Raw genomic sequence first — 14,905 nt, forward strand, 5'->3', positions numbered from 1 at the left:
TCTTCTGAATCTTGCTTGAATTTCTGGCAGTTCCCTGTTGATGTACTGCTGCAACTACTTTAAAATTATCTTCAGCAAAATTTTACATGTGTGTGATATTAATGATATTATTTGATGATTTGCATATTCTGTTAGATCATCTTTCTTTGGAATGGACACAAATATGCATCTCTTCCAGTTGATTGGCCAGGAAGCTGTCTTCCAAAATTCTTGGCATAGATGAGTGAGCAACTTCAGTGCAGCATCTGTTATTTGTCGTTGTTATTGTTAGGTGCTGTCCAGACAGTTCCAACCCATAGCAACCCTATGTACAACAGAATGAAAAACTGCCTGGTCCTGTGCCATCCTCCCAGTCATTGCTATGTTTAAGTCCCTTGTTAAAGCCACTGTGTAAATCTCTCATCGACAGTCTTGCTCTTTTTCACTGACGCTTTACTTTACCAAACATGATGTCCTTGTTCAGGGACTGGTCCTTCCTGATAACATGTCCAAAATACATGAGATGAAGTCTTGGTATACTTGCTTCCATGGAGCACTCTGGCTGTATTTCTTCCAAGATGATTTCTTTTCCTATTTTTTCTTCCCTTTTTTTTTAAACATTTAAGTACTGCAGCATAGATGATTGTGTGCCCGAGTTTGCTTATATATTATATATTTAGTTTCCTAAATATTGGAAATGTAAAAAATACATCCTTCTTTATTTTTACTCCTCTATATATTCAGTATCCTTCACCAACACCATAATTCAAAGGCATCAATTCTTCTTCTATCTTCCTTATTCATTGCCCAGCTTTCACATGCTGTGAGGCGATTGAAAACACCATGGCTTGGGTCAGGCGCACCTTAGTCGTTAAAGTGATATTTTTGCTCTTTAACACTTTAAAAAAGTCTTTTGCAGCAGATTTGCCCAATGTAATACGTCATTTGATTTCCTGACTGCTGCTTCCACGGGTGTTGATGGTGGATCCAAGTAAAATGAAATCCTTGACAACTTCAATCTTTTCTCCGTTTATCATAATGTTGCTTATTGGTCTAGTTTGAGGATTTTTGTTTTCTTTATGTTGAGGTGTAATCCATACTGAAGGTTGTAGTCTTTGATTTTCATCAGTAAGCGCTTCTTCACTTTCAGCAAGCAAGGTTGTGTCATCTGCATATCGCAGGTTATTAATGAGACTTCCAGCAATCCTGATGCCACATTCTTCTTCATATAGTCCAGCTTCTCGGATTATTTGCTCACATGAAGATTGAATTTAAGTATGGTGAAAGGATCCAACCTTGACAAACACCTTTCTTGATTTTAAACCATTCATTATCCCTTTGCTCTGTTATAATGACTGCCTCTTGATCTATGTATAAGTACTGCATGAGCACAATTAAGTGTTCTGGAATTCTCATTCTTCAAAATGTTATCCATAATTTGTTATGATCCACATAGTGTAATGCCTTTGCATAGTCAATAAAACACAGGTAAACATCTTTAGGTATTCTGTGCTTTCACCCACTATCCATCTGACATGAGCAATGATATCCCTCGTTCTATGTCCTCTTCAGAACCTGACTTGAACTTCTGGCAGTTTCCTCTTGGTGTACCACTGCAACCGTTTTTGAATTATCTTCAGCAAAATTTTACTTGCATTTGATATTAATGACATTGTTCCATAATTTCCGCATTCTGTTGGATCGCCTTTCTTTGAATGGGCACAAATATTGATCTCCTACAGTTGGTTGGCCAGATAGATGTCTTCGAAATTTCTTAGTATAGATGTGAGCCCCTCCAGAGCTGCATTCTTTTGTTAAAGCATCTTAATTGGTATTCAGTCAATTCCTGGAGCCTTGCTTTTCACCAATGCCTTCAGTGCGGCTTGGACTTCTTTTTTCAATACCATCAGTTCTTGATCATATGCTACCCCCTGGAATGGTTAATGTCGACCACTTCTTTTTGATATAGTGATTCGGTGTATTCCTTCCATCTTCTTTTGATGCTTCCTGCATTATTCAATATTTTACCCATAGAATCCTTCAAAATTTTAACTAGAGCTTGAATTTTTTCTTCAGTTCTTTCATCTTGGGAAATGCTGACTATATTCTTTCCGTTTTGGTTTTCTAACTCCAGGTCTTTGTGCTTTTCATTACAATATTTTACTTTGTCTTCTTGAGCCACGCTTCGAAATTTTCTGTGCATCGCTTTCATGTCATCATTTCTTGCATTTACTTTAGCTACTCTAAGTTCAAGAGCAAGTTTCAGAGTCTCTTCTGGTATCCATTTTGATCTTTTCTTTCTTTCCTGTCTTTTTAAGCACCTTTTGATTTCTTCATGTATAGTCATCCCACAACTCTACTTTGAGGAGACAGCTCTTCCCCATTAGTATTTTGAGTTCCTTTCAACCTGAGAGGCTCATCTTTAGGGACTATATCAGCAATGTTCTGTTGCTATTCATAAGCTTTTCACTAACCAATTTTTTCAGAGGTAGGCTCCCAGGTTCTTCTTCCTAGTCTGCCTTAGTCTGGAAGCTCCATTGAAACCTATCTCCCAAGGGTTGCCCTACTGGTATTTGAAATACTGGTGGCAAAACTTCCAGTATCACAGCAACACACAAGCCACCACAGTAAGATAACTGATAGGCTTGTGGTGGTATCTGTTTGTTGAAACATCTCATTTAGTATTTCATCAATTCCTGGAGCCTTGTTGTATGCCAATGCCTTCAGTGCATCTTGGACTTCTTCCTTCAGTACCATCAGTTCTTGATCATATGCTACTTCCTGAAATGGTTGAAAGTCAACCTATTCTTTTTGGTACAGTGTGTCTGCGTAATCCTTCCATCTTATTTTAATGCTTTCTGTGTCTTTCAATATTTTGCCCATTGAGTCCTTCAGTATTTCAACTCAAGGCTTGAATTTTTTCTTCAGTTCTTTCAGCTTGAGAAATGCCAATCGTTCATCATTTCTTCCATTCACTTTAGCAACTCTGCATTCAAGAGCAAGTTTCAAAGTCTTCTGGCATATATTTTGGTCTTTCTTTCTTGTTTTTTTTAATGAGCTCATGATTTCTTCATATATGATGTCTTTGATGTCATTCCACAACTCATCTGGTGCCAAATCTATTTTTGGGATGGTTTCTAACTTCAGGTGGGATAACCTTGAGGTCGTGCTTTGACTCTCTTGAACTTGTTTTAATTTTCTTCAGCTTCAGCTTGAACTTGAATATGAGTAATTGATGGTCTGTTCTGCAACGGGCCCCTGGCCTTTTTCTGACTTATGATATTGAGCTTTTCCATCGTCTCTTTCCACAGGTGTAGTTGATTTGATTCTTGTGTATTTTAATGGATGAGGTCCATGCGTATAGTCATCATTTGTGCTGTTGAAAAAAGGTATTTGCAAAGAAAAATGAAAACGTGTTTAGTTTGCTGACTCAGCTTTTTAAAAATCTTTTATACTAAAGGTATAGAAATATTTTAACATAAAATATAACAGTAAGCACAAGAGAATATGAAAATGTAGTCTTTAGCCAGAGTTTCTTTCTGTTGTACATAGCGTTACTATGAGTTGGAACGAACTTGACAGCACCTAATAAAAGATAATTTACGTTAAAATTACTGGTACCCAGTAAGTGTTAGCTGCTAATCAAAAGGTTGGCAGTTTGAACCCACCAGCAGCTCCATGGGAGAAAGATGTGGCAGTCTGCTTTCATAAAGAGTACAGCCTTGGAAACCCTGTGGGGCAATTTTACTCTGTTCTATAGGGTCGCTATGAGTTGGAATTACTGGACAATTTTTTTTTCTTTCTTTCTTTTTTTTTTTTTTGGTTTATGGTCATGATTGGTTCTGACATTGGGGTGAAATAAAGCTCAGGTAGTTCCAAATGTAGAGATGGGAGCCATGCAGAGGCAGGAGAACCTGGAACAACCTTACAGTTGAATAATTCCTGTTTCTTTCTCTTTCTGTTTTTCTTTCTGCTTTGCCCTTGTTTTGACTATATGAATAATCAGGATTGGGCTCTAAGTGGCTAGCAAATAATGAAAGAATAGATGAATAGCTTGATCAGATCCTCATCTGTTTATCCTGGCATATAGGGTTCCTTCCAAAGCTCTATGGCTCTTTTTAACACCTGTTCTTGAGTGCCCCTTAAATACAGTATTGCATAGAATGGTGTCTCTATTTATCAGTATCTCTATTTATCTCTATCACTGTATCTATTTCTCTTTTTCTTTCCTTGCAATTCATTTTTAGGGACACTTTCTTGTCTGTTTTCCATTCACCTTGCTGCCAGACCAGTTAATTTTCTCTTCTGTCTTTAGCCTTCAGATCTGGTGCTCAGCAGTTTGTTACCAGATACGACTTCCGTTGCTTCTCAACCAGATTCAGTATTCCCCTTGTCCCTATGACTGTATGGCTTCAGGCTGCCTCAGAGTTTGTCTGGGCTCATGACACTTTAACTGCAGTGCTACTCCAGGGTGGCCACCTGATTTGACCTGGCTTCTGGGACAATACTCAGGCAAGTTCTTTGGCAATAACTGTAACTATGTCTATTTTAAGACAGATCCTAATGCTCCCTGGAATCTAAAGAGGGCTGTTGAATACCATCTGCCAATTCCAAAGACAGAAATATTTCCTATGTAATTGAGGAAATATTTTCTCATAATGAGCTAATTTTGGCAATTTAATTATACCCTTTTAAATAACAAAAAGAAAATATGAAACAATTTTAAAGAGAAAGAAGAAGAAACAGGAAAAAACCCTTTTATTGGCAGTTTTATCACAAAACACAAACATAGCTAAAAGCAACATAAACAATTCATGAATAAAAGTCTGGAGGTCTATCCTATAAACATAATTTTTCCTCTAACTTACTTTATGATCTGGAAAAAAATTGTATAATCTTTATTATTAGTGAAATAAAGGGAGAAGAGCTAGAGTAGATGTACTAAGACCACTTTTATACAGGTAGTCCCACTGACAACTGCGATGTAAGTCAGTTCTGACATAAGCAGAATACCTTTTTTTTTTTATTATTATTGCCTTTTATCATCAGTATCTTTATAAATCCAGCAGTGTTTTGAACAGTAAATCATAAAATTGAACAACTGCTAGTGAACATCTGAGAATAATAACATCAGCAAATTATGCACTGCAACATATTACTAATGGTAGGAGGTACAGGGAAAAAAAAGGTTGAAAGTGCAGTTTGTCCTAAATTGAATACGTTGTAAGTTGGGAACTACCTGTATATAGTTACTATTTTAAGGGGGATTTTCAGGTCACAGACCCTAACTTATTTTAAGAAATGATGAAAAGATTAAAAGTGCATTTTGTATTTGGAATAACCATACAGAAAAAAATTCTGTAGTTAATCATGAGAGCTTTTATATTTTTAAAAATATTAATAACAATTACTATTTATTGAGTTCTTACTTTATGCCAGGCACTTGATAAGATCTTACACATGTAGTCTCATTTAATGCTCCCAATAATCCTAAAACATGCTACCTAGTAGTTTCCCTATTTTAAAAAGACAGGAAACTGAAAAAATGAAGTGAACTTTCTTCAATCACGCACCTAGTATATGGATTTGAACCCAAGTCCCATGTCACTCATGGCCCTCTGATCTTAATTATTAGCCGTTCTTGCTACCAAATAGATATAATGAATTGAAAGCTCTAATGCCTAAGACAATAGTCACAGAAGCAAGTTATTTTAAGAGTTAATTATTAGCAGAAAAGGCAAAAAGAGTATAATGCATGTTAACTTTCAAGAGATGGATATTTGGCCTTAAACTATATAATTACTTATAAAATATGTTTAAAATTTTCTTTCATATGGTAAACATAATGCATATTTATTGTCTCACTTGGATGACATGTAAATATGTAAAGAAGAAAAAATAATCACATACAATCCCATCATTTAGGGATAAAGATTGTTAATATCTTTCTTTCTTTGTGGCATTTTAAGTAAATACGTACTGATATAAATAGCTTTAAACATTGCTTTTTTCATTTAAAAATAGTATATAGCTAACCTTCTGAGATTCTCTATTCTTCAGCTTCATGACATTTTTTTGTAGCTTTATAGAATGACATGATTTCAGACCAGGAGAAAAGTTGCCAAGATACTCCAAAGAACTCTGGTTTACCTTCCATTGGACCTCTCTATTGTTTATTTAACCATAATTGTCTTATTGTTACCTTTCTCTGTGTGTATTTCCCGAAAACAAGAATATTGACTTACACAACCACAGTGTAACTATCAAAATCAATAAATTAACATAGGTACAATACCTTTACCTAATATATAGATTGTATTCAAATATGGCCGATTTTCACAATAATGTTATTTATAGCAAAAGAAAAAATTCTGCTCCACTTTTTCATCTAGGTTCACACATTCTGTTCAGTTCTCCCTAACCTTTAATCCTTTAAAGATAAATATCAGCTCTTTAGTCATCTTTGTCTTTCATGCCTTGTTTTTTTAAAATAATTTATTTTTTGTTGTTGCTGAGAATATACACAGTAGACCATACACCAATTTAACAATTTCTACATGTGGAAAAATACTCTAACAAAGACTAGTTTTTATATGTATATGAATATAAGTAAGACATGGTAATATTAAATTTATTTTAAGAAAAATATAAAATTTTGAATAAAATAAAATTTAAAATAAAGTTCAAAACATATAAAACTAAAACCATACCATTCTACAAAAGTATATAAAAAGAGATTTTAATAAGTAGAGACATACAAAGTGTTTTGATATAAACTTTTATATCTCACCTGCATTTAGAGACCATCTCAAGAATAGATCTGATGCACTGAACACTAATGACCAAAGACCAGACGAGTGGTGGAATGACATTGAGGACATCACACGTGAAGAAATCAACAGGTCATTAAAAAGACAAGAAAGAAAGAAAAGACAGAAATGGATGTCAGAAGAGACTCTGAAAACTTGCTCATGAATGCCAATTAGCTAAACAAAATAGAAGAAGTGATGAAGTAAAAGAGCTGAACAGAAGATTTCAAAGGGTATCTTGAGAAGACAAAGTAAAGTATTATAATGACATATGCAAAGACCTGGAGTTAGACAATCAAAAGAGAAGAACACACTCAGCATTTCTCAAGCTGAGAGAAATGAAAAAAGAATTAAAGCCTTGAGATGAAATATTGAAGGATTCTATGGGTAAGATACAGAATGACACAGGCAGCATCAAAAATAGATGGAAGGAATATACACAGTCACTGTACCAAAAAGAATTGGTAGACATTCGGCCATTTCTGGAGGTAGCATATGATCAAGAACCAATGGTACTGAAGGAAGAAGTCCAAGCTGCACTGAAGACACTGGTGAAAAACAAGGCTCAAGGAATTGATGGAATACCAATTGAGATGTTTCAACAAATGGATGCAGCGCTGGAAGCAGCCACTCATCTATGCCAAGAAATTTGGAAGACAGCTACCTGGCCAACCAACTGGAAGAGATCCATATTTATGCCTATTCCAAAGAAAGGTAATCCAACAGAATGCAGAAATTATTGAACAATATCATTTCACACACCAGTAAAATTTTGCTGAAGATCATTCAAAAGCAGTTGCAGCAGTATATCAACAGGTAACTGCCAGAAATTCAACCAGATTCAGAAGAAGATGTGGAACCAGGTATATCATTGCTGATGTCAGATGGCTCCTGGCTGAAAGCAGAGAATACAGAAAGATTTTTACCTGTGTTTTATTGACTTTGTGAAAGAATTCAATTGTGTGGATCATAACAAATTATGGCTAACATTGTGAAGAACGGGAATTCCAAAACACTTAATTGTGCTCATGAGGAACTGATGCCAAGAAGTAGTAATTTTAACAGAACAAGGGGGTAGTGCATGGTTTAAAGTCAGGAAAGATGCACATCAGGGTTGCATCCTTTCACCATATTCACTCAATCTGTATGTTGAGCAAACAATCGAAGAAGCTGGACTATATGAAGAAGAATGGGGCATCAGGATTGGAGGAAGACTCATTAACAACCTGTATTAGGCAAATGACACTACCTTCTTGGCTGAAAGTGAAGAGGACTTGAAGAACTTACTCATGAAGATCAAAGACTACAGCCTTCAGTTTGGTTTACACCTCAACATAAAGAAAACAAAAATCCTCCCTACTGGACCAATAAGCAACATCATGATAAACGGAAAAAAGATTGAAGTTGTCAAGCATTTCATTTTACTTGGATCCACAATCAACACCCATGGAAGCAGCAGTCAATAAATCAAAAGATACCCTGCATTGTACAAATCTGCTGCAAAAAAAACCCTCTTTTAAGTGTTAAAAAGCAAAGATTCCACTTTAAGTCCTGAAGTACGCCTGACCCAAGCCGTGGTGTTTTCAATCGCCTCATTTGCATGTGAAATCTGGACAGTGAATAAGGAAGACCAAAGAAGAATTGAAGCCTTTGAATTACAGTGTTGGCAAAGAATATTGAATACACAATGGACTGCCAGAAGAACGAACAAATATGTCTTAGAAGAAGTACAGCCAGAATGCTTCTTAGAAACAAGGATGGCGAGAATTCGTCTCACATACTTTGGACATGTTATCAGGAGGGACCAGTTCCTGGAGAAGGACATCATGCTTGGTAAAGTAGAAGGTCAGCAAAAAACAAGACCCTGAAACGGATAGGCTGATACAGTGGCTGCAACAAGGGCTCAAGCATAACAATGATTAAGAGAATGGTGCAGGACTGGGCAGTGTTTCATTCTGTTGTACACAGGATCGCTATGAGTAAGAAATGACTCAACGGCACTTAACAACAACAACAACATATGCAGTAAAATTTGTGAGAGCCAGAACTCGTCAGGATTGCCTTGTTTTTCTGGGTCTTGCAAGTTTTCCCTTTCTATTGCTCTCCATTAGTGGAAATATTTTAGCTTCCCTTCTCTGACAGATTGCCGCCTTATACAAGTTCTGGCTTTCCCAGGTTTTATTGTATGTAGCAAGAAGCACTGGTTGCACAATGGTTAAGCACTCAACTGCTAACTGAAAGGTCATCATTATGAACCCACCAGCAGCTCCACAGGAGAAAATAGCTGGTGTCTAAAAAAAAAGTACATACCTTAATTAAAAAATATTGTATTACTAAAAAATGCTAACCATCATCTGAGCCTTCAGCGAGTTGTAATCTTTTTGTTGGTGGAGGGTCTTGCCTCGATGTTGATTGCTGCTGACTGATCAGGGTGGTGGTTGCTGAAGTTTGAGGTGATTGTGGCAATTTCTTAAAATAAGACAACAATGAAATTTGCCACATTAATTGATTCTTCCTTTCATGAAAGATTTCTCTGTAGCATGTGATACTGTCTGATAGCATTTTACCCACAGTAGAACTTCTTTCAAAATAGGAGTCAATCCTCTCAAACCCTGCTGCTGTTTTATCAACTAATTTTATGTAATATTCTAAATCCTTTGTTGTCATTTCAACAATGTTCATAGCATCTTCTCCAGGAGTATATTCCGTCTCAAGAAAGCACTTTCTTTGCTCATCCATAAGAAGCAACTCCTCATCTGTTAAGGTTTTATTACGAGATTGCAGTAATTCAGTCACATCTTTAGGCTCCACTTCTAATTCTGGTTCTCTTGCTGTTTCCACCACATGTGCAGTTACTTCCTCCACTGAAGCCTTGAACCCCTCAAAGTCATCCATGAAGATTGGAATCAACTTCTTTCAAACTCCTATTAATGTTGATATTTTAACCTCCTCCCATGAATCATGAATGTTCTTAATGGCATCTAGAATGGTGAATCTTTTCCAGAAGGTTTTCATTTTCCTATGCCCAGATCCATCAGAGGACTCACTATCTATGGCAGCTATACCTTATTAATGTATTTCCTAAATAATAACACTTGAAAGTCAAAATTACTTCTTGATCCATGGGCTGCAGAATAAATATTGTGTTAAAAGGCATGAAAACAACTTTGGTCTCCTTGTACATCTCCATCAGAGCTCTTGGATGACCAGGAGCATTGTTAATGAGCAGTAATATTTTGAAAGGAATCATTCTTTCTGAGCAGTGGTCTCAACAGTGGGCTTAAAATAATCAGTTAACCGTGTTGTAAACCAATGTGCTGTCATCCAGGCTTTGTTGTTCCGTTTATAGAGCATAGGCAGAGTAGATTTAGCATAATTCTTAAGGGCCTTAGAGTTTTGGAATGCTGAATGAGCTTTGGCTTCAACTTAAAGTCACCAGCTGCATTATGCCCTAGCAAGAGGGTCCTTTGAAGCTTTGAAGCCAGACATTGTCTTCTCCTCTCTAGTTACGAAAGTCTTAGATGGCATCTTCTTCCAATACAAGGCTGTTTCATCTACATTGAAAATCTGTTGTTTAGTGTAACCACCTTCATCAATTATCTTAGCTAGATCTTTTGGATAACTTGATGCAGCTTCTACATCAGCACTTGTTGCTTCACCTTGCGCGTTTATGTTATGGAGATGGCTTCTTTCCTTGAACCTCTGCTAGTGTCAAACTTTTCTTCTGCAGCTTACTCACCTCTCTTAGCCTTCATAGAATTGAACAGAGTTAGGACGTTGCTCTGGATTAGGCTTCTGCTTAAGGGAATGTTGCAGCTGGTTTGATCTTCTATCCAGACCACTAAAATTTATCCAAATCAGCAATAAAGCTATTTTGGTTTTTTATCACTCATGTGTTCACTGGAGTAGCACTTTTAATTTCCTTCAAGAACTTTTCCTTTGCAATCACAACTTGGTTAACTGTTTGGTGAAACAGGCCTAGCTTTCAGCCTTTCTTGGCTTTTGACATGCCTTCCTCGCTAAGCTTAATCACTTCTAGCAGTTGATTTAAAGTTAGAAATGTGCGACTCTTCCTTTCACTTGAACACTTAGAGGCCATTGTAGGATTATTAATTGGCCTAATTTCAATATTATCAGGGAATACAGAAGCCTGAGGAGAGGAAGAGAGATGGAGGAATGGTCAATCAGTGTAACAGTCAAAACAGACATACCATTTATTGATTATGTTCACCATCTTACATGGCCATGGTTCATGGCATCCCAAAACAATCACAAAAGTAACATCAAAGATCACGGATTACAGAACACCATAACAGCTATAATAATAATAAAAGAGTTTGAAATTTTGCAAGAATTACCAAAATGTGACACAGAGACATGAAATGAGCACATGCTGTTGGAAAAATGGTGCTGATAGACTTGCTCGATGCAGGGTTGCCATAAACTCTCAGTTTGTAAAAAACACAGTACCTGTGAAGTGCAATAAAATGAAGTGCAATAAAACAAGATATGCCTGCATATAGTTTTTATTCTTGCAACTTTTCTATAAGTCTAAAATTATGTCAAAAAGTTTTAAAAAATATAAGAATATATCAAAGAACAAGAACAAATTAACATGTGTTTAATGTAAATAGAGATGTTCTGATTAGTCACTTAGATTATGAAGTTATTTTTGATGAGTAATTTAAAGCATGATTTAAATAGGATCTAAACTAATTTAAAGCATGATTTAAATAGGATCTAAACGCATGGACTTCGAGTGGATTCTGACTCATAGCAACCCTATAGGACAGGGTAGAACTGCCTCATATGGTTTCCAAGGCTGTAATCTTTATAGAAGCAGACTGCCACATCTCTCCCGTGAATCGGCTGGTGATTTTGAACAGCCAACCTTTCAGTTAAACACTGCACCACCAGGGCTCCTTAAATGGGATCTAACCTTCAGAATTTGAGAATAAATGAGAAAACAGGACTGCAGATACTCACTTTGAAACACAATTAGCCCAGAAATTAATGACCATTTCTTCACATTTTTTGTCTTTTGTGCCAAACAGTAAAATATTTAGAAATGAAAATAAAATGTTGTGTAGTTGTTGTGTGCCATCGAGTCAATCTTGACTCATAGCAACTGTATGGGATATGGTGGAACTACCCCATACAGTTTTCTAAACTGTAATCATTACGGGAACATATCACTAGGTCTTTTCTCCCATGAAGTCGCTAGGTAGGTTCAAACTGCCCCATAGGGTTTCCAAGGCTATAATCTTTACAGAAGCAGGTTGCCACATCTTTCTCCCATGGAGAGGCTGGTGAGTTCGAACCAGGACTTCGGACCAGTTCAGAAAGGTTCTGTAAGGTTCGGGTAATTGCTGTCATAAATGAGGGCAGCATACGCATTGCACAGCAACTAAATCTGTTGCCCATGGGATTTTGACCCAAGTAGGAAACAAACAGCAGTAATCCGCTCAAAGATGGTGGCAGACTGCACCACCCTGAGTGTGTGTTGCTCTCCACAGTCCTACCAATAGTCCAGTCTCCTGCATCAGGATCCTGAAACTCTCTGGATCCATGCAGGAAACCAGATTATTGGCAGCACTGTGGAGAGTAACACACATTCAGAGTAGTGTGGTTGACCTCCAACTTTGAGCAGGACAGTACTTTTTATTTCCTATTCAGGTCAAAAGCTAACAGGCAACACATTTGGTTGCTATGCAGTGCATACACCGCCCTTGTTTACGTCAGCAATTACCGAACCATTCTGAACCACTAAGAAGCCCTGGTTTGAACTGCTGACCTTTCAGTTAGCAGCCGAGTGCTTAACTACTGTATCACCAGGGCTCCTAAAAAAAATTTTTTTTAATTAGTTGTTTCTGAACTTTATGTCATTCCATCCATATAAAATCCCCTGTCTAGTTCCCTCTCACAGCCTTGTGGACAGGCGCGCAGGGAGAGTTTATAGGTAAATGTTACTACAATCTTTTTAATAAGCTACAACATTGAAGAACATTGATTTGACTCCATTTTGATTCTATAAACAGGTTTGCCTGATTATTTCGTGAATTTGTTTTAGGGAGAATTTTTTCCTGCAAATCACACAGATACAGTGTGGATCACCAGATGCTATTTTTGTTTAATGATTTTCCACCCTTAAGGAGTTTTTTTTTTTTAATTGTATTTATCAGGTTTTGAATTGGAAATATGCCAAACTGATTCTAATTTAAGCCTTGATGTTACAAATGAATAACTTGGTAAGTATCATGTATCATCCTGTGAAAATATCAATGTATCCAAAAGCCTAACCAAAATAATATCTAGTCAAAAGTATCACTACACCATATCAAACACAAATTTACTCAGCTAGTAGGTCAAAGAAAGCTTCAGTTATCTTCAGATATACTCAACTAAAAAATTTTTAATATCTGTATCAGACTTCATCCATACACAGAATAACTTTTTCATCAGTGGTGTATTAAAAAAAAAGTAGCTGTCGAGTCGATTACGACTCATGGTGACCCCATGCGTTGCAGAGTGAAAAGCTCCATAGAGTTTTCAAGGCTGTCACCTTTTGGAAGCAGATTATCAGGCCTTTTTTCCCAGGCAACTATGAGTGGGTTAATCCACCAAGCTTTTGGTTAGTAGTCCAGCAATTAACAGTTTGAAACACCCAGGGACTCCTTACTGGTATATACATAGTCTCATGTAGTAAAAGATATTTGTGACCAATGAATTTGACTTTTATATAGTATCACTCATTTAAAGACCTATCATGAATTGAAGTCAAAACTTCACAATTTATGATACAAGGAAATGGGCCACTTCTGCAGTGTTGCTTGTTGTTAGGTGCCATTGAGTCAGTTCCAACCGTGAGCATATATGCACAACAGAACAAAACACCACACAGTCCTCTGTCATCCTCATAATCATTGTTATGCTTGAGCCCATTGTTGCAGCTACCTTGTCAATCCATCTCATTGAGGGTCTTACTCTTTTTCGCTGATTGTCCACTTTACCAATCATGATGTCCTTCTCCAGGGACTAGTCCCTTCTGATAACTTGTTCAAAGTACACGAGACAAAGACTCACCATCCTCATTTCTAAGGAGCAGTCTGGCTGTACATCTTCCAAGAAAGATGTGTTCATTCTTCTGGCAGTCCATGTTATATTCAATATTCCTTGCCCACCCCTTACTTCAAAGGCATCAATTATTCTTCAGTCTTTCATATCCATTTTCCAGCTTTCACATGCATATGGGGTGATTGAAAACACAAGGCTTGGGCACGGTGCACCTTTGTCTTCAAAGTGACAACATTGCTTTTTAACACTTTAAAGATGTCTTCTGCAGCAGATTTATCCAATGCAACATGTCTTTTGATTTCTTGACTGCTGCTTCTATGGGCATTGATTGAATTCAAATAAAATGAAATTCTTGACAACTTCAATGTTTTCTCCTTATATCACGATGTTGCTTATTGGTCCAGTTGTGAGGATTTTTGTTATGTTGAGATGCAATCCATAATGAAGGCTGTAGTCTTTGATCTTTGTCAGTCAGTGCTTCAAGTCCTCTTCACTTTCAGCAAGCAAGAATAACAATCTGCAGTATGCAGATTGTTAATGAATCTTCCTCCAATCCTGGTGCTATGTTCTTCTTCATGTACAGCAGCTTATCAGATTATTTGCTCAGAGTACAGATTGAATAAGTATGGTGAAATGATGCAACCCTGATGCATACCTTTAAAGGATGCAGTATCCCCTTGATCTATTGCAATGACAACCTGTTAGTTTGTGTATAGATTCCTCATGAACACAATTAAGTGTTCTAGAATTCCCATTCTTCACAATGTCATCCATAATTTGTTATGATCCACAGAGTCAAATGCCTTCGTATAGTTGATAAAACACAGATAAACATCTTTCTGGTATTCCCTTTCAGCCAAGATATATTTGACATCAGCAATGATACCCCTCATTCTACGTCCTCTTCTGAATTCAGCTTGAATTTTTTATTTTTTATATTTTATTATACTTCAGGTGAAGGCTTACAGAACAAATAGTTTCTCATGAAACAGTAGTACACATGTTGTTTTATGACATTGGTTAAAACCCCACAACACATTAAC

The sequence above is a fragment of the Trichechus manatus genome, unplaced genomic scaffold (assembly GCF_000243295.1).
Source record: "Trichechus manatus latirostris isolate Lorelei unplaced genomic scaffold, TriManLat1.0 scaffold00055, whole genome shotgun sequence".
Taxonomy (NCBI): Eukaryota; Metazoa; Chordata; class Mammalia; order Sirenia; family Trichechidae; genus Trichechus; species Trichechus manatus.